Source organism: Pseudorca crassidens, chromosome 1, assembly GCF_039906515.1.
Source record: "Pseudorca crassidens isolate mPseCra1 chromosome 1, mPseCra1.hap1, whole genome shotgun sequence".
In the NCBI taxonomy this organism is placed as follows: domain Eukaryota; kingdom Metazoa; phylum Chordata; class Mammalia; order Artiodactyla; family Delphinidae; genus Pseudorca; species Pseudorca crassidens.
In genome coordinates, this window is record NC_090296.1 from 159,646,253 (window position 1) to 159,672,181 (window position 25,929).

A 25,929-nucleotide genomic window follows, 5' to 3' on the forward strand; every position below is an offset into this window, starting at 1 on the left:
GCTAGTCTCTCATTGGTTCTCCCTATTCCTGTTCATTTTCCGCAGAAATTGCAAACTGGGCCAAACAGGAGGTTAAAGGCAATGACTCTCCAAGTGGGGAGAGTTTTAGTAAAGCGTCTGGAATGTTGCACCCGAGTACCAGGGGACAAAAACTGAGACACATTTGAACACGTTTCCCGATCACACGGTTGATCATACTCTGGGTTCCACATGCATGTTTTAGCTGAAGGAAGAATCCCTTAAACCTGGAGAGTTGAGACCCATGGAATGGGTACCATTCAATATGACTTCAAAGGTTCTGCATTGGCTCACCGAACCTCACCAATCCTATCACTGCTGCGCTTATGCCACTGTACACACGCTTGATTCTCTTTCGGAGACATATAAATCCATAGATTTTAAGATTCTTACTAGTCAGGTATATTCTTAGACGTTTAATATGGGGTGTTGAGTCCTCTTCGTTGAGCAAGGAGTAGCTCTTGTCTATTACATATTTGGCTTATGGAACGGTATCTGTGCTAATTTCAATCTCTGGTTTTATGCAGCACCCCAACTCACCTTTCCCCTTAAGCAAGCATAAGTTGGTTTTCTACATTTGAGACCCTGTTCTGTTTTGTAATTCAGTTCCTGTGTAGCCAAGTTTACATTCCGTGTAGTAGTGATATCTTATGATGTTTCTTTTTCTGTGTGACTTATCTCACTTAGAATCATCGTACCTGAATCCACTCATTATGCTGCTACGGGCCTGATGACATAGATTTCATTGCTGAGTGATATTGCATTGTACGTAAGTACCACCACTTCTTTATCCATTTTTCGCTTTCTGTGATATTGAACTTGTACCGTAAACGAGGTTCTTGTAAACAGAGCCGTCCCAAACTTTGGGGTGGCTGTGTATTTTTGATTTTAATTTCCCTAAGCTATAGGACCATAAGTGGAAGTGCCCTAGGCTCTGTTGCTTTGTTTTTTAGATGTTTCAGGAAACACCATACACTTCTCCAGAGTGGCTGTTGGCAATTTACATCCCGCCCATCAGCATAACAAGGCTCCCACGTCTCCATGGCCTGTCCTGCCTTTCTGGATTTTACACTTTTTTCAGATGGCCCTTTTGACCGGGGGGCAGTGAGACTTCATTGTAGTGCAGATTTCCTTTGCAAGCTTGCTTGGTTGGCCAAAAAGTGTGTATGCGTTTTTTCCTGAATATATTCAGGAAAAAACGCATACGCCCTTTTTGGCCAAGTGCATCATTGTGGACGTTCTGCCTCTTTTCCTATGCTTTACATGCAATTCCAGTCTACCTCCTGAAATCGGTTTCCTGCAATTCTGCCCCGCTTTCAAGTCCTCTTGGCAGCCTTACTTCAATATATTTTTGGATGATAGCTGTCATTTATAACTCTGCAGGTTTGTGAATTACAGTGCCTCTGAGCTCCTTTCTTCAACTCGCTTTCTTGTGAGCTGGCCGCAACACCGCAGGATTGCTTCAGGCCCTAGTGTCGTTCCGGCATGGCACGCTGAGCCTTTGGTTAATTCCTCTTCCTGGTGGGAAATGAGAGTTAAATTTGCCCGTCCAGACACCTCCAGCTAGTCTCTCATTGGTTCTCCCTATTCCTGTTCAACTTTCAAAGAATTTGCAAACTGGGCCAAACAGGAGGTTAAAGGCACTGACTCTCCAAGTGGGGAGAGTGTTAGTAAAGCGTCTGGAATGTTGCACCCGAGTACCAGGGGACGAAACCTGAGACACATTTGAACACGTTTCCCGATCACACGGTGGATCATACTCTGGGTTCCACATGCATGTTTTAGCTGAAGGAAGAATCCCTTAAACCTGGAGAGTTGAGCCCCTTGGCATGGGTACCATGCAATATGACTTCAAAGGGTCTGCATTGGCTCACCGAACCTCACCAATCCTATCACTGCTGCGCTAATGCACTGTACACACGCTTCATTCTCTTTCAGAGACATATAAATCCATAGGTTTTAAGATTCTTACTAGTCAGGTATATTCTTAGGCGTTTAATATGGGGTGTAGAGTCCACTTCGTTGAGCAAGGAGTAGCTCTTGTCTATTACATATTTGGCTTATGGAACGGTATCTGTGCTAATTTCAATCTCTGGTTTTATGCAGCACCCCAACTCACCTTTGCCCTTAAGCAAGCATAAGTTGGTTTTCTACATTTGAGACCCTGTTCTGTTTTGTAATTCAGTTCCTGTGTAGCCAAGTTTACATTCCGTGTAGTAGTGATATCTTATGATGTTTCTTTTTCTGTGTGACTTATTTCACTTAGAATCATCGTACCTGAATCCACTCATTATGCTGCTACGGGACTGATGACATAGATTTCATTGCTGAGTGATATTGCATTGTACGTAAGTACCACAACTTCTTTATCCATTTTTCGCTTTCTGTGATATTGAACTTGTACCGTAAACGAGGTTCTTGTAAACAGAGCCGTCCCAAACTTTGGGGTGGCTGTGTCTTTTTGATTTTAATTTCCCTAAGCTATAGGACCATAAGTGGAAGTGCCCTAGGCTCTGTTGCTTTGTTTTTTAGATGTTTCAGGAAACACCATACACTTCTCCAGAGTGGCTGTTGGCAATTTACATCCCGCCCATCAGCATAACAAGGCTCCCAGTTCTCCATGGCCTGTCCTGCCTTTCTGGATTTTATACTTTTTTCAGATGGCCCTTTTGACCGGGGGGCAGTGAGACTTCATTGTAGTGCAGATTTCCTTTGCAAGCTTGCTTGGTTGGCCAAAAAGGGCGTATGCGTTTTTTCCTGAATATATTCAGGAAAAAACGCATACGCCCTTTTTGGCCAAGTGCATCATTGTGGACGTTCTGCCTCTTTTCCTATGCTTTACATGCAATTCCAGTCTACCTCCTGAAATCGGTTTCCTGCAATTCTGCCCCGCTTTCAAGTCCTCTTGGCAGCCTTACTTCAATATATTTTTGGACGATAGCTGTCATTTATAACTCTGCAGGTTTGTGAATTACAGTGCCCCTGAGCTCCTTTCTTCAACTCGCTTTCTTGTGAGCTGGCCGCAACACCGCAGGATTGCTTCAGGCCGTAGTGTGGTTCCGGCATGGCACGCTGAGCCTTTGGTTAATTCCTCTTCCTGGTGGGAAATGAGAGTTACATTTGCCCATCCAGACACCTCCAGCTAGTCTCTCATTGGTTCTCCCTATTCCTGTTCATTTTCCGCAGAAATGGCAAACTGGGCCAAACAGGAGGTTAAAGGTACTGACTCTCCAAGTGGGGAGAGTTTTAGTAAAGCGTCTGGAATGTTGCACCCAAGTACCAGCGGAGAAAATCTGAGACACATTTGAACACGTTTCCCGATCACACGGTGGATCATACTCTGGGTTCCACATGCATGTTTTAGCTGAAGGAAGAATCCCTTAAACCTGGAGAGTTGAGACCCATGGAATGGCTACCATGCAATATGACTTCAAAGGGTCTGCATTTGCTCATCAAACCTCACCAATCCTATCACTGCTGCGTTTATGCCGCTGTACACATGCTTGATTCTCTTTTGGAGACATATAAATCCATAGGTTTTAAGATTATTACTAGTCAGGTATATTCTTAGGCGATTAATATGGGGTGTAGAGTCCACTTCGTTGAGCAAGGAGTAGCTCTTGTCTATTACATATTTGGCTTATGGAATGGTATCTGTGCTAATTTCAATCTCTGGTTTTATGCAGAACCCCAACTCACCTTTCCCCTTAAGCAAGCATAAGTTGGTTTTCTACATTTGAGACCCTGTTCTGTTTTGTAATTCAGTTTCTGTGTAGCCAAGTTTACATTCCGTGTAGTAGTGATATCTTATGATGTTTCTTTTTCTGTGTGACTTACCTCACTTAGAATCATCGTACCTGAATCCACTCATTATGCTGCTACGGGCCTGATGATATAGATTTCATTGCTGAGTGATATTGCATTGTACGTAAGTACCACAAATTCTTTATCCATTTTTCACATTCTGTGATATTGAATTTGTACTGTAAATGAGGTTCTTGTAAACAGAGCCGTCCCAAACTTTGGGGTGGCTGTGTCTTTTTGATTTTAATTTCCCTAAGCTATAGGACCATAAGTGGAAGTGCCCTAGGCTCTGTTGCTTTGTTTTTTAGATGTTTCAGGAAACACCATACACTTCTCCAGAGTGGCTGTTGGCAATTTACATCCCGCCCATCAGCATAACAAGGCTCCCAGTTCTCCATGGCCTATCCTGCCTTTCTGGATTTTACACTTTTTTCAGATGGCCCTTTTGACCGGGGGGCAGTGAGACTTCATGGTAGTGCAGATTTCCTTTGCAAGCTTGCTTGGTTGGCCAAAAAGGGCGTATGCGTTTTTTCCTGAATATATTCAGGAAAAAACGCATACGCCCTTTTTGGCCAAGTGCATCATTGTGGACGTTCTGCCTCTTTTCCTATGCTTTACATGCAATTCCAGTCTACCTCCTGAAATCGGATTCCTGCAATTCTGCCCCGCTTTCGAGTCCTCTTGGCAGCCTTACTTCAATATATTTTTGGACGATAGCTGTCATTTATAACTCTGCAGGTTTGTGAATTACAGTGCCCCTGAGCTCCTTTCTTCAACTCGCTTTCTTGTGAGCTGGCCGCAACACCGCAGGATTGCTTCAGGCCCTAGTGTGGTTCCGGCATGGCACGCTGAGCCTTTGGTTAATTCCTCTTCCTGGTGGGAAATGAGAGTTAAATTTGCCCGTCCAGACACCTCCATCTAGTCTCTCATTGGTTCTCCCTATTCCTGTTCATTTTCCGCAGAAATTGCAAACTGGGCCAAACAGGAGGTTAAAGGCACTGACTCTCCAAGTGGAGAGAGTGTTAGTAAAGCGTCTGGAATGTTGCACCCGAGTACCAGGGGACAAAAACTGAGACACATTTGAACACGTTTCCCGATCACACGGTGGATCATACTCTGGGTTCCACATGCATGTTTTAGCTGAAGGAAGAATCCCTTAAACCTGGAGAGTTGAGACCCATGGAATGGGTACCATGCAATATGACTTCAGAGGTTCTGCATTGGCTCACCGAACCTCACCAATCCTATTACTGCTGCATTTATGCCTCTGTAGACACGCTTGATACTCTTTCGGAGACATATAAATCCATAGGTTTTAAGATACTTACTAGTCAGGTATATTCTTAGGCATTTAATATGGGGTGTTGAGTCCACTTTGTTGAGCAAGGAGTAGCTCTTGTCTATTACCTATTTGGCTTATGGAATGGTATCTGTGCTAATTTCAATCTCTGGTTTTATGCAGCACCCCAACTCACCTTTCCCCTTAAGCAAGCATAAGTTGGTTTTCTACATTTGAGATCCTGTTCTGTTTTGTAATTCAGTTCCTGTGTAGCCAAGTTTACATTCCGTGTATTAGTGATATCTTATGATGTTTCTTTTTCTGTGTGACTTATGTCACTTAGAATCATCGTACCTGAATCCACTCATTATGCTGCTACGGGCCTGATGACATAGATTTCATTCCTGAGTGATATTGCATTGTACGTAAGTACCACAACTTCTTTATCCATTTTTCACTTTCTGCGATATTGAACTTGTACCATAAAAGAGATTCTTGTAAACAGAGCCGGCCCAAACTTTGGGGTGGCTGTGTCTTTTTGATTTTAATTTCCCTAAGCTATAGGACCATAAGTGGAAGTGCCCTAGGCTCTGTTGCTTTGTTTTTTAGATGTTTCAGGAAACACCATACACTTCTCCAGAGTGGCTGTTGGCAATTTACATCCCGCCCATCAGCATAACAAGGCTCCCAGTTCTCCATGGCCTGTCCTGCCTTTCTGGATTTTATACTTTTTTCAGATGGCCCTTTTGACCGGGGGGCAGTGAGACTTCATTGTACTGCAGATTTCCTTTGCAAGCTTGCTTGGTTGGCCAAAAAGGGCGTATGCGTTTTTTCCTGAATATATTCAGGAAAAAACGCATATGCCCTTTTTGGCCAAGTGCATCATTGTGGACGTTCTGCCTCTTTTCCTATGCTTTACATGCAATTCCAGTCTACCTCCTGAAATCGGATTCCTGCAATTCTGCCCCGCTTTCAAGTCCTCTTGGCAGCCTTACTTCAATATATTTTTGGACGATAGCTGTCATTTTTAACTCTGCAGGTTTGTGAATTACAGTGCCCCTGAGCTCCTTTCTTCAACTCGCTTTCTTGTGAGCTGGCCGCAACACCGCAGGATTGCTTCAGGCCCTAGTGTGGTTCCGGCATGGCACGCTGAGCCTTTGGTTAATTCCTCTTCCTGGTGGGAAATGAGAGTTAAATTTGCCCATCCAGACACCTCCAGCTAGTCTCTCATTGGTTCTCCCTATTCCTGTTCATTTTCCGCAGAAATTGCAAACTGGGCCAAACAGGAGGTTAAAGGCAATGACTCTCCAAGTGGGGAGAGTTTTAGTAAAGCGTCTGGAATGTTGCACCCGAGTACCAGGGGACAAAAACTGAGACACATTTGAACACGTTTCCCGATCACACGGTTGATCATACTCTGGGTTCCACATGCATGTTTTAGCTGAAGGAAGAATCCCTTAAACCTGGAGAGTTGAGACCCATGGAATGGGTACCATTCAATATGACTTCAAAGGTTCTGCATTGGCTCACCGAACCTCACCAATCCTATCACTGCTGCGCTTATGCCACTGTACACACGCTTGATTCTCTTTCGGAGACATATAAATCCATAGATTTTAAGATTCTTACTAGTCAGGTATATTCTTAGACGTTTAATATGGGGTGTTGAGTCCTCTTCGTTGAGCAAGGAGTAGCTCTTGTCTATTACATATTTGGCTTATGGAACGGTATCTGTGCTAATTTCAATCTCTGGTTTTATGCAGCACCCCAACTCACCTTTCCCCTTAAGCAAGCATAAGTTGGTTTTCTACATTTGAGACCTTGTTCTGTTTTGTAATTCAGTTCCTGTGTAGCCAAGTTTACATTCCGTGTAGTAGTGATATCTTATGATGTTTCTTTTTCTGTGTGACTTATCTCACTTAGAATCATCGTACCTGAATCCACTCATTATGCTGCTATGGGCCTGATGACATAGATTTCATTGCTGAGTGATATTGCATTGTACGTAAGTACCACAACTTCTTTATCCATTTTTCGCTTTCTGTGATATTGAACTTGTACCGTAAACGAGGTTCTTGTAAACAGAGCCGTCCCAAACTTTGGGGTGGCTGTGTCTTTTTGATTTTAATTTCCCTAAGCTATACGACCATAAGTGGAAGTGCCCTAGGCTCTGTTGCTTTGTTTTTTAGATGTTTCAGGAAACACCATACACTTCTCCAGAGTGGCTGTTGGCAATTTACATCCCGCCCATCAGCATAACAAGGCTCCCAGTTCTCCATGGCCTGTCCTGCCTTTCTGGATTTTACACATTTTTCAGATGGCCCTTTTGACCGGGGGGCAGTGAGACTTCATTGTACTGCAGATTTCCTTTGCAAGCTTGCTTGGTTGGCCAAAAAGGGCGTATGCGTTTTTTCCTGAATATATTCAGGAAAAAACACAGACGCCCTTTTTGGCCAAGTGCATCATTGTGGACGTTCTGCCTCTTTTCCTATGCTTTACATGTAATTCCAGTCTACCTCCTGAAATCGGTTTCCTGCAATTCTGCCCCGCTTTCAAGTCCTCTTGGCAGCCTTACTTCAATATATTTTTGGACGATAGCTGTCATTTATAACTCTGCAGGTTTGTGAATTACAGTGCCCCTAAGCTCCTTTCTTCAACTCGCTTTCTTGTGAGCTGGCCGCAACACCGCAGGATTGCTTCAGGCCCTAGTGTGGTTCCGGCATGACACGCTGAGCCTTTGGTTAATTCCTCTTCCTGGTGGGAAATGAGAGTTAAATTTGCCCGTCCAGGCACCTCCAGCTAGTCTCTCATTGGTTCTCCCTATTCCTGTTCATTTTCCGCAGAAATGGCAAACTGGGCCAAACAGGAGGTTAAAGGCACTGACTCTCCAAGTGGGGAGAGTGTTAGTAAAGCGTCTGGAATGTTGCACCCGAGTACCAGGGGACGAAACCTGAGAAATATTTGAACACGTTTCCCGGTCACATGGTGGATCATACTCTGGGTTCCACATGCATGTTTTAGCTGAAGGAAGAATCCCTTAAACCTGGAGAGTTGAGACCCATGGAATGGGTACCATGCAATATGACTTCAAAGGTTCTGCATTGGCTCACCGAACCTCACCAATCCTATCACTGCTGCGCTTATGCCGCTGTACACACGCTTGATTCTCTTTCGGAGACATATAAATCCATAGATTTTAAGATTCTTCCTAGTCAGGTATATTCTTAGACGTTTAATATGGGGTGTTGAGTCCTCTTCGTTGAGCAAGGAGTAGCTCTTGTCTATTACATATTTGGCTTATGGAACGGTATCTGTGCTAATTTCAATCTCTGGTTTTATGCAGCACCCCAACTCACCTTTCCCCTTAAGCAAGCATAAGTTGGTTTTCTACATTTGAGACCCTGTTCTGTTTTGTAATTCAGTTCCTGTGTAGCCAAGTTTACATTCCGTGTAGTAGTGATATCTTATGATGTTTCTTTTTCTGTGTGACTTATCTCACTTAGAATCATCGTACCTGAATCCACTCATTATGCTGCTACGGGCCTGATGACATAGATTTCATTGCTGAGTGATATTGCATTGTACGTAAGTACCACCACTTCTTTATCCATTTTTCGCTTTCTGTGATATTGAACTTGTACCGTAAACGAGGTTCTTGTAAACAGAGCCGTCCCAAACATTGGGGTGGCTGTGTCTTTTTGATTTTAATTTCCCTAAGCTATAGGACCATAAGTGGAAGTGCCCTAGGCTCTGTTGCTTTGTTTTTTAGATGTTTCAGGAAACACCATACACTTCTCCAGAGTGGCTGTTGGCAATTTACATCCCGCCCATCAGCATAACAAGGCTCCCACGTCTCCATGGCCTGTCCTGCCTTTCTGGATTTTACACTTTTTTCAGATGGCCCTTTTGACCGGGGGGCAGTGAGACTTCATTGTAGTGCAGATTTCCTTTGCAAGCTTGCTTGGTTGGCCAAAAAGTGCGTATGCGTTTTTTCCTGAATATATTCAGGAAAAAACGCATACGCCCTTTTTGGCCAAGTGCATCATTGTGGACGTTCTGCCTCTTTTCCTATGCTTTACATGCAATTCCAGTCTACCTCCTGAAATCGGTTTCCTGCAATTCTGCCCCGCTTTCAAGTCCTCTTGGCAGCCTTACTTCAATATATTTTTGGATGATAGCTGTCATTTATAACTCTGCATGTTTGTGAATTACAGTGCCTCTGAGCTCCTTTCTTCAACTCGCTTTCTTGTGAGCTGGCCGCAACACCGCAGGATTGCTTCAGGCCCTAGTGTCGTTCCGGCATGGCACGCTGAGCCTTTGGTTAATTCCTCTTCCTGGTGGGAAATGAGAGTTAAATTTGCCCGTCCAGACACCTCCAGCTAGTCTCTCATTGGTTCTCCCTATTCCTGTTCAACTTTCAAAGAATTTGCAAACTGGGCCAAACAGGAGGTTAAAGGCACTGACTCTCCAAGTGGGGAGAGTGTTAGTAAAGCGTCTGGAATGTTGCACCCGAGTACCAGGGGACGAAACCTGAGACACATTTGAACACGTTTCCCGATCACACGGTGGATCATACTCTGGGTTCCACATGCATGTTTTAGCTGAAGGAAGAATCCCTTAAACCTGGAGAGTTGAGACCCTTGGCATGGGTACCATGCAATATGACTTCAAAGGGTCTGCATTGGCTCACCGAACCTCACCAATCCTATCACTGCTGCGCTAATGCACTGTACACATGCTTCATTCTCTTTCAGAGACATATAAATCCATAGGTTTTAAGATTCTTACTAGTCAGGTATATACTTAGGCGTTTAATATGGGGTGTAGAGTCCACTTCGTTGAGCAAGGAGTAGCTCTTGTCTATTACATATTTGGCTTATGGAACGGTATCTGTGCTAATTTCAATCTCTGGTTTTATGCAGCACCCCAACTCACCTTTGCCCTTAAGCAAGCATAAGTTGGTTTTCTACATTTGAGACCCTGTTCTGTTTTGTAATTCAGTTCCTGTGTAGCCAAGTTTACATTCCGTGTAGTAGTGATATCTTATGATGTTTCTTTTTCTGTGTGACTTATTTCACTTAGAATCATCGTACCTGAATCCACTCATTATGCTGCTACGGGACTGATGACATAGATTTCATTGCTGAGTGATATTGCATTGTACGTAAGTACCACAACTTCTTTATCCATTTTTCGCTTTCTGTGATATTGAACTTGTACCGTAAACGAGGTTCTTGTAAACAGAGCCGTCCCAAACTTTGGGGTGGCTGTGTCTTTTTGATTTTAATTTCCCTAAGCTATAGGACCATAAGTGGAAGTGCCCTAGGCTCTGTTGCTTTGTTTTTTAGATGTTTCAGGAAACACCATACACTTCTCCAGAGTGGCTGTTGGCAATTTACATCCCGCCCATCAGCATAACAAGGCTCCCAGTTCTCCATGGCCTGTCCTGCCTTTCTGGATTTTATACTTTTTTCAGATGGCCCTTTTGACCGGGGGGCAGTGAGACTTCATTGTAGTGCAGATTTCTTTGCAAGCTTGCTTGGTTGGCCAAAAAGGGCGTATGCGTTTTTTCCTGAATATATTCAGGAAAAAACGCATACGCCCTTTTTGGCCAAGTGCATCATTGTGGACGTTCTGCCTCTTTTCCTATGCTTTACATGCAATTCCAGTCTACCTCCTGAAATCGGTTTCCTGCAATTCTGCCCCGCTTTCAAGTCCTCTTGGCAGCCTTACTTCAATATATTTTTGGACGATAGCTGTCATTTTTAACTCTGCAGGTTTGTGAATTACAGTGCCCCTGAGCTCCTTTCTTCAACTCGCTTTCTTGTGAGCTGGCCGCAACACCGCAGGATTGCTTCAGGCCCTAGTGTGGTTCCGGCATGGCACGCTGAGCCTTTGGTTAATTCCTCTTCCTGGTGGGAAATGAGAGTTAAATTTGCCCGTCCAGACACCTCCAGCTAGTCTCTCATTGGTTCTCCCTATTCCTGTTCATTTTCCGCAGAAATTGCAAACTGGACCAAACAGGAGGTTAAAGGCACTGACTCTCCAAGTGAGGAGAGTGTTAGTAAAGCGTCTGGAATGTTGCACCCGAGTACCAGGGGACGAAATCTGACACATTTGAACACGTTTCCCGATCACACGGTGGATCATACTCTGGGTTCCACATGCATGTTTTAGCTGAAGGAAGAATCCCTTAAACCTGGAGAGTTGAGACCCATGGAATGGGTACCATGCAATATGACTTCAAAGGGTCTGCATTTGCTCACCGAACCTCACCAATCCTATCACTGCTGCGCTTATGCCACTGTACACACCCTTGATTCTCTTTCGGAGACATATAAATCCATAGGTTTTAAGATTCTTCCTAGTCAGGTATATTCTTAGACGTTTAATATGGGGTGTTGAGTCCTCTTCGTTGAGCAAGGAGTAGCTCTTGTCTATTACATATTTGGCTTATGGAACGGTATCTGTGATAATTTCAATCCTGGTTTTATGCAGCACCCCAACTCACCTTTCCCCTTAAGCAAGCATAAGTTGGTTTTCTACATTTGAGACCTTGTTCTGTTTTGTAATTCAGTTCCTGTGTAGCCAAGTTTACATTCCGTGTATTAGTGATATCTTATGATGTTTCTTTTTCTGTGTGACTTATCTCACTTAGAATCATCGTACCTGAATCCACTCATTATGCTGCTATGGGCCTGATGACATAGATTTCATTGCTGAGTGATATTGCATTGTACGTAAGTACCACAACTTCTTTATCCATTTTTCGCTTTCTGTGATATTGAACTTGTACCGTAAACGAGGTTCTTGTAAACAGAGCCGTCCCAAACTTTGGGGTGGCTGTGTTTTTTTGAATTTAATTTCCCTAAGCTATACGACCATAAGTGGAAGTGCCCTAGGCTCTGTTGCTTTGTTTTTTAGATGTTTCAGGAAACACCATACACTTCTCCAGAGTGGCTGTTGGCAATTTACATCCCGCCCATCAGCATAACAAGGCTCCCAGTTCTCCATGGCCTGTCCTGCCTTTCTGGATTTTACACTTTTTTCAGATGGCCCTTTTGACCGGGGGGCAGTGAGACTTCATTGTAGTGCAGATTTCCTTTGCAAGCTTGCTTGGTTGGCCAAAAAGGGCGTATGCGTTTTTTCCTGAATATATTCAGGAAAAAACGCATATGCCCTTTTTGGCCAAGTGCATCATTGTGGACGTTCTGCCTCTTTTCCTATGCTTTACATGCAATTCCAGTCTACCTCCTGAAATCGGTTTCCTGCAATTCTGCCCCGCTTTCAAGTCCTCTTGGCAGCCTTACTTCAATATATTTTTGGACGATAGCTGTCATTTATAACTCTGCAGGTTTGTGAATTACAGTGCCCCTGAGCTCCTTTCTTCAACTCGCTTTCTTGTGAGCTGGCCGCAACACCGCAGGATTGCTTCAGGCCCTAGTGTGGTTCCGGCATGGCACGCTGAGCCTTTGGTTAATTCCTCTTCCTGGTGGGAAATGAGAGTTACATTTGCCCATCCAGACACCTCCAGCTAGTCTCTCATTGGTTCTCCCTATTCCTGTTCATTTTCCGCAGAAATTGCAAACTGGGCCAAACAGGAGGTTAAAGGCACTGACTCTCCAAGTGGGGAGAGTTTTAGTAAAGCGTCTGGAATGTTGCACCCAAGTACCAGCGGAGAAAATCTGAGACACATTTGAACACGTTTCCCGATCACACGGTGGATCATACTCTGGGTTCCACATGCATGTTTTAGCTGAAGGAAGAATCCCTTAAACCTGGAGAGTTGAGACCCATGGAATGGCTAGCATGAAATATGACTTCAAAGGGTCTGCATTTGCTCATCAAACCTCACCAATCCTATCACTGCTGCGTTTATGCCGCTGTACACATGCTTGATTCTCTTTTGGAGACATATAAATCCATAGGTTTTAAGATTATTACTAGTCAGGTATATTCTTAGGCGATTAATATGGGGTGTAGAGTCCACTTCGTTGAGCAAGGAGTAGCTCTTGTCTATTACATATTTGGCTTATGGAATGGTATCTGTGCTAATTTCAATCTCTGGTTTTATGCAGAACCCCAACTCACCTTTCCCCTTAAGAAAGCATAAGTTGGTTTTCTACATTTGAGACCGTGTTCTGTTTTGTAATTCAGTTTCTGTGTAGCCAAGTTTTCATTCCGTGTAGTAGTGATATCTTATGATGTTTCTTTTTCTGTGTGACTTATCTCACTTAGAATCATCGTACCTGAATCCACTCATTATGCTGCTACGGGCCTGATGATATAGATTTCATTGCTGAGTGATATTGCATTGTACGTAAGTACCACAAATTCTTTATCCATTTTTCACCTTCTGTGGTATTGAATTTGTACTGTAAATGAGGTTCTTGTAAACAGAGCCATCCCAAACTTTGGGGTGGCTGTGTCTTTTTGATTTTAATTTCCCTAAGCTATAGGACCATAAGTGGAAGTGCCCTAGGCTCTGTTGCTTTGTTTTTTAGATGTTTCAGGAAACACCATACACTTCTCCAGAGTGGCTGTTGGCAATTTACATCCCGCCCATCAGCATAACAAGGCTCCCAGTTCTCCATGGCCTGTCCGGGCTTTCTGGATTTTAAACTTTTTTCAGATGGCCCTTTTGACTGGGGGGCAGTGAGACTTCATTGTACTGCAGATTCCCTTTGCAAGCTTGCTTGGTTGGCCAAAAAGGGCGTATGCGTTTTTTCCTGAATATATTCAGGAAAAAACGCATACGCCCTTTTTGGCCAAGTGCATCATTGTGGACGTTCTGCCTCTTTTCCTATGCTTTACATGCAATTCCAGTCTACCTCCTGAAATCGGTTTCCTGCAATTCTGCCCCGCTTTCAAGTCCTCTTGGCAGCCTTACTTCAATATATTTTTGGACGATAGCTGTCATTTATAACTCTGCAGGTTTGTGAATTACAGTGCCCCTGAGCTCCTTTCTTCAACTCGCTTTCTTGTGAGCTGGCCGCAACACCGCAGGATTGCTTCAGGCCCTAGTGTCGTTCCGGCATGGCACGCTGAGCCTTTGGTTAATTCCTCTTCCTGGTCGGAAATAAGAGTTATATTTGCCCGTCCAGGCACCTCCAGCTAGTCTCTCACTGGTTCTCCCTATTCCTGTTCATCTTCCGCAAATATTGCAAACTGGGCCAAACAGGAGGTTAAAGGCACTGACTCTCCAAGTGGGGAGAGTGTTAGTAAAGCGTCTGGAATGTTGCACCCGAGTACCAGGGGACAAAACCTGAGACACATTTGAACACGTTTCCCGATCACATGGTGGATCATACTCTGGGTTCCACATGCATGTTTTAGCTGAAGGAAGAATCCCTTAAACCTGGAGAGTTGAGACCCATGGAATGGGTACCATGCAATATGACTTCAAAGGTTCTGCATTGGCTCACCGAACCTCACCAATCCTATCACTGCTGCGCTTATGCCACTGTACACACCCTTGATTCTCTTTCGGAGACATATAAATCCATAGGTTTTAAGATTCTTCCTAGTCAGGTATATTCTTAGACGTTTAATATGGGGTGTTGAGTCCTCTTCGTTGAGCAAGGAGTAGCTCTTGTCTATTACATATTTGGCTTATGGAACGGTATCTGTGCTAATTTCAACCTCTGGTTTTATGCAGCACCCCAACTCACCTTTCCCCTTAAGCAAGCATAAGTTGGTTTTCTACATTTGAGACCTTGTTCTGTTTTGTAATTCAGTTCCTGTGTAGCCAAGTTTACATTCCGTGTATTAGTGATATCTTATGATGTTTCTTTTTCTGTGTGACTTATCTCACTTAGAATCATCGTACCTGAATCCACTCATTATGCTGCTATGGGCCTGATGACATAGATTTCATTGCTGAGTGATATTGCATTGTACGTAAGTACCACAACTTCTTTATCCATTTTTCGCTTTCTGTGATATTGAACTTGTACCGTAAACGAGGTTCTTGTAAACAGAGCCGTCCCAAACTTTGGGGTGGCTGTGTTTTTTTGATTTTAATTTCCCTAAGCTATAGGACCATTAGTGGAAGTGCCCTAGGCTCTGATGCTTTGTTTTTTAGATGTTTCAGGAAACACCATACACTTCTCCAGAGTGGCTGTTGGCAATTTACATCCCGCCCATCAGCATAACAAGTCTCCCAGTTCTCCATGGCCTGTCCGGACTTTCTGGATTTTACACTTTTTTCAGATGGCCCTTTTGACTGGGGGGCAGTGAGACTTCATTGTAGTGCAGATTTCTTTTGCAAGCTTGCTTGGTTGGCCAAAAAGGGCGTATGCGTTTTTTCCTGAATATATTCAGGAAAAAACGCATACGCCCTTTTTGGCCAAGTGCATCATTGTGGACGTTCTGCCTCTTTTCCTATGCTTTACATGCAATTCCAGTCTACCTCCTGAAATCGGTTTCCTGCAATTCTGCCCCGCTTTCAAGTCCTCTTGGCAGCCTTACTTCAATATATTTTTGGACGATAGCTGTCATTTATAACTCTGCAGGTTTGTGAATTACAGTGCCCCTGAGCTCCTTTCTTCAACTCGCTTTCTTGTGAGCTGGCCGCAACACTGCAGGATTGCTTCAGGCCCTAGTGTCGTTCCGGCATGGCACGCTGAGCCTTTGGTTAATTCCTCTTCCTGGTGGAAATGAGAGTTAAATTTGCCAATCCAGACACCTCCAGCTAGTCTCTCATTTGTTCTCCCTATTCCTGTTCATTTTCCGCAGAAATTGCAAACTGGGCCAAACAGGAGGTTAAAGGCACTGACTCTCCAAGTGGGGAGAGTTTTAGTAAAGCGTCTGGAATGTTGCACCCAAGTACCAGCGGAGAAAATCTGAGACACATTTGAACACGTTTCCCGATCACACGGTGGATCATACTCTGGGTTCCACATGCATGTTTTAGCTGAAGGAAGAATCCCTTAAACCTGGAGAGTTGAGACCCATGGAATGGCTGGCATGCAATATGACTTCAAAGGGTCTGCATTTGCTCATCAAACCTCACCAATCCTATCACTGCTGCGTTTATGCTGCTGTACACATGCTTGATTCTCTTTTGGAGACATATAAATCCATAGGTTTTAAGATTATTACTAGTCAGGTATATTCTTAGGCGATTAATATGGGGTGTAGAGTCCACTTCGTTGAGCAAGGAGTAGCTCTTGTCTATTACATATTTGGCTTATGGAATGGTATCTGTGCTAATTTCAATCTCTGGTTTTATGCAGAACCCCAACTCACCTTTCCCCTTAAGCAAGCATAAGTTGGTTTTCTACATTTGAGACCGTGTTCTGTTTTGTAATTCAGTTTCTGTGTAGCCAAGTTTACATTCCGTGTAGTAGTGATATCTTATGATGTTTCTTTTTCTGTGTGACTTATCTCACTTAGAATCATCGTACCTGAATCCACTCATTATGCTGCTACGGGCCTGATGATATAGATTTCATTGCTGAGTGATATTGCATTGTACGTAAGTACCACAAATTCTTTATCCATTTTTCACCTTCTGTGATATTGAATTTGTACTGTAAATGAGGTTCTTGTAAACAGAGCCGTCCCAAACTTTGGGGTGGCTGTGTCTTTTTGATTTTAATTTCCCTAAGCTATAGGACCATAAGTGGAAGTGCCCTAGGCTCTGTTGCTTTGTTTTTTAGATGTTTCAGGAAACACCATACACTTCTCCAGAGTGGCTGTTGGCAATTTACATCCCGCCCATCAGCATAACAAGGCTCCCAGTTCTCCATGGCCTGTCCTGCCTTTCTGGATTTTACACTTTTTTCAGATGGCCCTTTTGACCGGGGGGCAGTGAGACTTCATTGTAGTGCAGATTTCCTTTGCAAGCTTGCTTGGTTGGCCAAAAAGGGCGTATGCGTTTTTTCCTGAATATATTCAGAAAAAAACGCATACGCCCTTTTTGGCCAAGTGCATCATTGTGGACGTTCTACCTCTTTTCCTATGCTTTACATGCAATTCCTGTCTACCTCCTGAAATCGGTTTCCTGCAATTCTGCCCCGCTTTCAAGTCCTCTTGGCAGCCTTACTTCAATATATTTTTGGACGATAGCTGTCATTTTTAACTCTGCAGGTTTGTGAATTACAGTGCCCCTGAGCTCCTTTCTTCAACTCGCTTTCTTGTGAGCTGGCCGCAACACCGCAGGATTGCTTCAGGCCCTAGTGTGGTTCCGGCATGGCACGCTGAGCCTTTGGTTAATTCCTCTTCCTGGTGGGAAATGAGAGTTACATTTGCCCGTCCAGACACCTCCAGCTAGTCTCTCATTGGTTCTCCCTATTCCTGTTCATTTTCTGCAGAAATTGCAAACTGGGCCAAACAGGAGGTTAAAGGCACTGACTCTCCAAGTGGGGAGAGTTTTAGTAAAGCGTCTGGAATGTTGCACCCAAGTACCAGCGGAGAAAATCTGAGACACATTTGAACACGTTTCCTGATCACATGGTGGATCATACTCTGGGTTCCACATGCATGTTTTAGCTGAAGGAAGAATCCCTTAAACCTGGAGAGTTGAGACCCATGGAATGGCTAGCATGCAATATGACTTCAAAGGGTCTGCATTTGCTCATCAAACCTCACCAATCCTATCACTGCTGCGTTTATGCCGCTGTACACATGCTTGATTCTCTTTTGGAGACATATAAATCCATAGGTTTTAAGATTATTACTAGTCAGGTATATTCTTATGCGATTAATATGGGGTGTAGAGTCCACTTCGTTGAGCAAGGAGTAGCTCTTGTCTATTACATATTTGGCTTATGGAATGGTATCTGTGCTAATTTCAATCTCTGGTTTTATGCAGAACCCCAACTCACCTTTCCCCTTAAGCAAGCATAAGTTGGTTTTCTACATTTGAGACCGTGTTCTGTTTTGTAATTCAGTTTCTGTGTAGCCAAGTTTACATTCCGTGTAGTAGTGATATCTTATGATGTTTCTTTTTCTGTGTGACTTATCTCACTTAGAATCATCGTACCTGAATCCACTCATTATGCTGCTACGGGCCTGATGATATAGATTTCATTGCTGAGTGATATTGCATTGTACGTAAGTACCACAAATTCTTTATCCATTTTACACCTTCTGTGATATTGAATTTGTACTGTAAATGAGGTTCTTGTAAACAGAGCCGTCCCAAACTTTGGGGTGGCTGTGTCTTTTTGATTTTAATTTCCCTAAGCTATAGGACCATAAGTGGAAGTGCCTTAGCCTCTGTTGCTTTGTTTTTTAGATGTTTCAGGAAACACCATACACTTCTCCAGAGTGGCTGTTGGCAATTTACATCCCGCCCATCAGCATAACAAGGCTCCCAGTTCTCCATGGCCTGTCCTGCCATTCTGGATTTTACACTTTTTTCAGATGGCCCTTTTGACCGGGGGCAGTGAGACTTCATTGTAGTGCAGATTTCCTTTGCAAGCTTGCTTGGTTGGCCAAAAAGGGCGTATGCGTTTTTTCCTGAATATATTCAGGAAAAAACGCATACGCCCTTTTTGGCCAAGTGCATCATTGTGGACGTTCTGCCTCTTTTCCTATGCTTTACATGCAATTCCAGTCTACCTCCTGAAATCGGTTTCCTGCAATCCTGCCCCGCTTTCAAGTCCTCTTGGCAGCCTTACTTCAATATATTTTTGGACGATAGCTGTCATTTTTAACTCTGCAGGTTTGTGAATTACAATGCCCCTGAGCTCCTTTCTTCAACACACTTTCTTGTGAGCTGGCCGCAACACCGCAGGATTGCTTCAGGCCCTAGTGTGGTTCTGGCATGGCACGCTGAGCCTTTGGTTAATTCCTCTTCCTGGTTGGAAATGAGAGTTAAATTTGCCCATCCAGACACCTCCAGCTAGTCTCTCATTGGTTCTCCCTATTCCTGTTCATTTTCCACAGAAATTGCAAACTGGGCCAAACAGGAGGTTAAAGGCACTGACTCTCCAAGTGGGGAGAGTGTTAGTAAAGCGTCTGGAATGTTGCACCCGAGTACCAGGGGACAAAAACTGAGACACATTTGAACACGTTTCCCGATCACACGGTGGATCATACTCTGGGTTCCACATGCATGTTTTAGCTGAAGGAAGAATCCCTTAAACCTGGAGAGTTGAGACCCATGGAATGGCTACCATGCAATATGACTTCAAAGGGTCTGCATTTGCTCATCAAACCTCACCAATCCTATCACTGCTGCGTTTATGCCGCTGTACACATGCTTGATTCTCTTTTGGAGACATATAAATCCATAGGTTTTAAGATTATTACTAGTCAGGTATATTCTTAGGCGATTAATATGGGGTGTAGAGTCCACTTCGTTGAGCAAGGAGTAGCTCTTGTCTATTACATATTTGGCTTATGGAATGGTATCTGTGCTAATTTCAATCTCTGGTTTTATGCAGAACCCCAACTCACCTTTCCCCTTAAGCAAGCATAAGTTGGTTTTCTACATTTGAGACCGTGTTCTGTTTTGTAATTCAGTTTCTGTGTGGCCAAGTTTTCATTCCGTGTAGTAGTGATATCTTATGATGTTTCTTTTTCTGTGTGACTTATCTCACTTAGAATCATCGTACCTGAATCCACTCATTATGCTGCTACGGGCCTGATGATATAGATTTCATTGCTGAGTGATATTGCATTGTACGTAAGTACCACAAATTCTTTATCCATTTTTCACCTTCTGTGATATTGAATTTGTACTGTAAATGAGGTTCTTGTAAACAGAGCCGTCCCAAACTTTGGGGTGGCTGTGTCTTTTTGATTTTAATTTCCCTAAGCTATAGGACCATAAGTGGAAGTGCCCTAGGCTCTGTTGCTTTGTTTTTTAGATGTTTCAGGAAACACCATACACTTCTCCAGAGTGGCTGTTGGCAATTTACATCCCGCCGATCAGCATAACAAGGCTCCCAGTTCTCCATGGCCTGTCCTGCCTTTCTGGATTTTATACTTTTTTCAGATGGCCCTTTTGACCAGGGGGCAGTGAGAGTTCATTGTAGTGCAGATTTCCTTTGCAAGCTTGCTTGGTTGGCCAAAAAGGGCGTATGCGTTTTTTCCTGAATATATTCAGGAAAAAACGCATACGCCCTTTTTGGCCAAGTGCATCATTGTGGACGTTCTGCCTCTTTTCCTATGCTTTACATGCAATTCCAGTCTACCTCCTGAAATCGGTTTCCTGCAATTCTGCCCTGCTTTCAAGTCCTCTTGGCAGCCTTACTTCAATATATTTTTGGACGATAGCTGTCATTTTTAACTCTGCAGGTTTGTGAATTACAGTGCCCCTGAGCTCCTTTCTTCAACTCGCTTTCTTGTGAGCTGGCCGCAACACCGCAGGATTGCTTCAGGCCCTAGTGTGGTTCCGGCATGGCACGCTGAGCCTTTGGTTAATTCCTCTTCCTGGTGGGAAATGAGAGTTAAATTTGCCCGTCCAGACACCTCCAGCTAGTCTCTCATTGGTTCTCCCTATTCCTGTTCATTTTCCGCAGAAATTGCAAACTGGACCAAACAGGAGGTTAAAGGCACTGACTCTCCAAGTGAGGAGAGTGTTAGTAAAGCGTCTGGAATGTTGCACCCGAGTACCAGGGGACGAAATCTGACACATTTGAACACGTTTCCCGATCACACGGTGGATCATACTCTGGGTTCCACATGCATGTTTTAGCTGAAGGAAGAATCCCTTAAACCTGGAGAGTTGAGACCCATGGAATGGGTACCATGCAATATGACTTCAAAGGGTCTGCATTTGCTCACCGAACCTCACCAATCCTATCACTGCTGCGCTTATGCCACTGTACACACCCTTGATTCTCTTTCGGAGACATATAAATCCATAGGTTTTAAGATTCTTCCTAGTCAGGTATATTCTTAGACGTTTAATATGGGGTGTTGAGTCCTCTTCGTTGAGCAAGGAGTAGCTCTTGTCTATTACATATTTGGCTTATGGAACGGTATCTGTGATAATTTCAATCCTGGTTTTATGCAGCACCCCAACTCACCTTTCCCCTTAAGCAAGCATAAGTTGGTTTTCTACATTTGAGACCTTGTTCTGTTTTGTAATTCAGTTCCTGTGTAGCCAAGTTTACATTCCGTGTATTAGTGATATCTTATGATGTTTCTTTTTCTGTGTGACTTATCTCACTTAGAATCATCGTACCTGAATCCACTCATTATGCTGCTATGGGCCTGATGACATAGATTTCATTGCTGAGTGATATTGCATTGTACTTAAGTACCACAACTTCTTTATCCATTTTTCGCTTTCTGTGATATTGAACTTGTACCGTAAACGAGGTTCTTGTAAACAGAGCCGTCCCAAACTTTGGGGTGGCTGTGTTTTTTTGATTTTAATTTCCCTAAGCTATACGACCATAAGTGGAAGTGCCCTAGGCTCTGTTGCTTTGTTTTTTAGATGTTTCAGGAAACACCATACACTTCTCCAGAGTGGCTGTTGGCAATTTACATCCCGCCCATCAGCATAACAAGGCTCCCAGTTCTCCATGGCCTGTCCTGCCTTTCTGGATTTTACACTTTTTTCAGATGTCCCTTTTGACCGGGGGGCAGTGAGACTTCATTGTAGTGCAGATTTCCTTTGCAAGCTTGCTTGGTTGGCCAAAAAGGGCGTATGCGTTTTTTCCTGAATATATTCAGGAAAAAACGCATATGCCCTTTTTGGCCAAGTGCATCATTGTGGACGTTCTGCCTCTTTTCCTATGCTTTACATGCAATTCCAGTCTACCTCCTGAAATCGGTTTCCTGCAATTCTGCCCCGCTTTCAAGTCCTCTTGGCAGCCTTACTTCAATATATTTTTGGACGATAGCTGTCATTTATAACTCTGCAGGTTTGTGAATTACAGTGCCCCTGAGCTCCTTTCTTCAACTCGCTTTCTTGTGAGCTGGCCGCAACACCGCAGGATTGCTTCAGGCCCTAGTGTGGTTCCGGCATGGCACGCTGAGCCTTTGGTTAATTCCTCTTCCTGGTGGGAAATGAGAGTTACATTTGCCCATCCAGACACCTCCAGCTAGTCTCTCATTGGTTCTCCCTATTCCTGTTCATTTTCCGCAGAAATTGCAAACTGGGCCAAACAGGAGGTTAAAGGCACTGACTCTCCAAGTGGGGAGAGTTTTAGTAAAGCGTCTGGAATGTTGCACCCAAGTACCAGCGGAGAAAATCTGAGACACATTTGAACACGTTTCCCGATCACACGGTGGATCATACTCTGGGTTCCACATGCATGTTTTAGCTGAAGGAAGAATCCCTTAAACCTGGAGAGTTGAGACCCATGGAATGGCTAGCATGAAATATGACTTCAAAGGGTCTGCATTTGCTCATCAAACCTCACCAATCCTATCACTGCTGCGTTTATGCCGCTGTACACATGCTTGATTCTCTTTTGGAGACATATAAATCCATAGGTTTTAAGATTATTACTAGTCAGGTATATTCTTAGGCGATTAATATGGGGTGTAGAGTCCACTTCGTTGAGCAAGGAGTAGCTCTTGTCTATTACATATTTGGCTTATGGAATGGTATCTGTGCTAATTTCAATCTCTGGTTTTATGCAGAACCCCAACTCACCTTTCCCCTTAAGAAAGCATAAGTTGGTTTTCTACATTTGAGACCGTGTTCTGTTTTGTAATTCAGTTTCTGTGTAGCCAAGTTTTCATTCCGTGTAGTAGTGATATCTTATGATGTTTCTTTTTCTGTGTGACTTATCTCACTTAGAATCATCGTACCTGAATCCACTCATTATGCTGCTACGGGCCTGATGATATAGATTTCATTGCTGAGTGATATTGCATTGTACGTAAGTACCACAAATTCTTTATCCATTTTTCACCTTCTGTGGTATTGAATTTGTACTGTAAATGAGGTTCTTGTAAACAGAGCCATCCCAAACTTTGGGGTGGCTGTGTCTTTTTGATTTTAATTTCCCTAAGCTATAGGACCATAAGTGGAAGTGCCCTAGGCTCTGTTGCTTTGTTTTTTAGATGTTTCAGGAAACACCATACACTTCTCCAGAGTGGCTGTTGGCAATTTACATCCCGCCCATCAGCATAACAAGGCTCCCAGTTCTCCATGGCCTGTCCGGGCTTTCTGGATTTTAAACTTTTTTCAGATGGCCCTTTTGACTGGGGGGCAGTGAGACTTCATTGTACTGCAGATTCCCTTTGCAAGCTTGCTTGGTTGGCCAAAAAGGGCGTATGCGTTTTTTCCTGAATATATTCAGGAAAAAACGCATACGCCCTTTTTGGCCAAGTGCATCATTGTGGACGTTCTGCCTCTTTTCCTATGCTTTACATGCAATTCCAGTCTACCTCCTGAAATCGGTTTCCTGCAATTCTGCCCCGCTTTCAAGTCCTCTTGGCAGCCTTACTTCAATATATTTTTGGACGATACTGTCATTTATAACTCTGCAGGTTTGTGAATTACAGTGCCCCTGAGCTCCTTTCTTCAACTCGCTTTCTTGTGAGCTGGCCGCAACACCGCAGGATTGCTTCAGGCCCTAGTGTCGTTCCGGCATGGCACGCTGAGCCTTTGGTTAATTCCTCTTCCTGGTCGGAAATAAGAGTTATATTTGCCCGTCCAGGCACCTCCAGCTAGTCTCTCACTGGTTCTCCCTATTCCTGTTCATCTTCCGCAAATATTGCAAACTGGGCCAAACAGGAGGTTAAAGGCACTGACTCTCCAAGTGGGGAGAGTGTTAGTAAAGCGTCTGGAATGTTGCACCCGAGTACCAGGGGACAAAACCTGAGACACATTTGAACACGTTTCCCGATCACATGGTGGATCATACTCTGGGTTCCACATGCATGTTTTAGCTGAAGGAAGAATCCCTTAAACCTGGAGAGTTGAGACCCATGGAATGGGTACCATGCAATATGACTTCAAAGGTTCTGCATTGGCTCACCGAACCTCACCAATCCTATCACTGCTGCGCTTATGCCACTGTACACACCCTTGATTCTCTTTCGGAGACATATAAATCCATAGGTTTTAAGATTCTTCCTAGTCAGGTATATTCTTAGACGTTTAATATGGGGTGTTGAGTCCTCTTCGTTGAGCAAGGAGTAGCTCTTGTCTATTACATATTTGGCTTATGGAACGGTATCTGTGCTAATTTCAATCTCTGGTTTTATGCAGCACCCCAACTCACCTTTCCCCTTAAGCAAGCATAAGTTGGTTTTCTACATTTGAGACCTTGTTCTGTTTTGTAATTCAGTTCCTGTGTAGCCAAGTTTACATTCCGTGTATTAGTGATATCTTATGATGTTTCTTTTTCTGTGTGACTTATCTCACTTAGAATCATCGTACCTGAATCCACTCATTATGCTGCTATGGGCCTGATGACATAGATTTCATTGCTGAGTGATATTGCATTGTACGTAAGTACCACAACTTCTTTATCCATTTTTCGCTTTCTGTGATATTGAACTTGTACCGTAAACGAGGTTCTTGTAAACAGAGCCGTCCCAAACTTTGGGGTGGCTGTGTCTTTTTGATTTTAATTTCCCTAAGCTATAGGACCATAAGTGGAAGTGCCCTAGGCTCTGATGCTTTGTTTTTTAGATGTTTCAGGAAACACCATACACTTCTCCAGAGTGGCTGTTGGCAATTTACATCCCGCCCATCAGCATAACAAGTCTCCCAGTTCTCCATGGCCTGTCCGGACTTTCTGGATTTTACACTTTTTTCAGATGGCCCTTTTGACTGGGGGGCAGTGAGACTTCATTGTAGTGCAGATTTCTTTTGCAAGCTTGCTTGGTTGGCCAAAAAGGGCGTATGCGTTTTTTCCTGAATATATTCAGGAAAAAACGCATACGCCCTTTTTGGCCAAGTGCATCATTGTGGACGTTCTGCCTCTTTTCCTATGCTTTACATGCAATTCCAGTCTACCTCCTGAAATCGGTTTCCTGCAATTCTGCCCCGCTTTCAAGTCCTCTTGGCAGCCTTACTTCAATATATTTTTGGACGATAGCTGTCATTTATAACTCTGCAGGTTTGTGAATTACAGTGCCCCTGAGCTCCTTTCTTCAACTCGCTTTCTTGTGAGCTGGCCGCAACACTGCAGGATTGCTTCAGGCCCTAGTGTCGTTCCGGCATGGCACGCTGAGCCTTTGGTTAATTCCTCTTCCTGGTGGGAAATGAGAGTTAAATTTGCCAATCCAGACACCTCCAGCTAGTCTCTCATTTGTTCTCCCTATTCCTGTTCATTTTCCGCAGAAATTGCAAACTGGGCCAAACAGGAGGTTAAAGGCACTGACTCTCCAAGTGGGGAGAGTTTTAGTAAAGCGTCTGGAATGTTGCACCCAAGTACCAGCGGAGAAAATCTGAGACACATTTGAACACGTTTCCCGATCACACGGTGGATCATACTCTGGGTTCCACATGCATGTTTTAGCTGAAGGAAGAATCCCTTAAACCTGGAGAGTTGAGACCCATGGAATGGCTGGCATGCAATATGACTTCAAAGGGTCTGCATTTGCTCATCAAACCTCACCAATCCTATCACTGCTGCGTTTATGCTGCTGTACACATGCTTGATTCTCTTTTGGAGACATATAAATCCATAGGTTTTAAGATTATTACTAGTCAGGTATATTCTTAGGCGATTAATATGGGGTGTAGAGTCCACTTCGTTGAGCAAGGAGTAGCTCTTGTCTATTACATATTTGGCTTATGGAATGGTATCTGTGCTAATTTCAATCTCTGGTTTTATGCAGAACCCCAACTCACCTTTCCCCTTAAGCAAGCATAAGTTGGTTTTCTACATTTGAGACCGTGTTCTGTTTTGTAATTCAGTTTCTGTGTAGCCAAGTTTACATTCCGTGTAGTAGTG

General features: G+C 43.7%; 1 long non-coding RNA gene across 1 annotated transcript in view; it reads left to right on the forward strand.

Moving 5' to 3' along the window:
* The window catches only part of LOC137203711 (uncharacterized), a 789,055-nt gene that overhangs the window by 189,906 nt on the left and 573,220 nt on the right, over positions 1–25,929 (forward strand). Inside the window, exon 2 of the long non-coding RNA XR_010933264.1 lies at positions 21,235–21,320. This is a non-coding gene — a long non-coding RNA (uncharacterized lncRNA). The remainder of the gene's footprint in view (positions 1–21,234; positions 21,321–25,929) is intronic.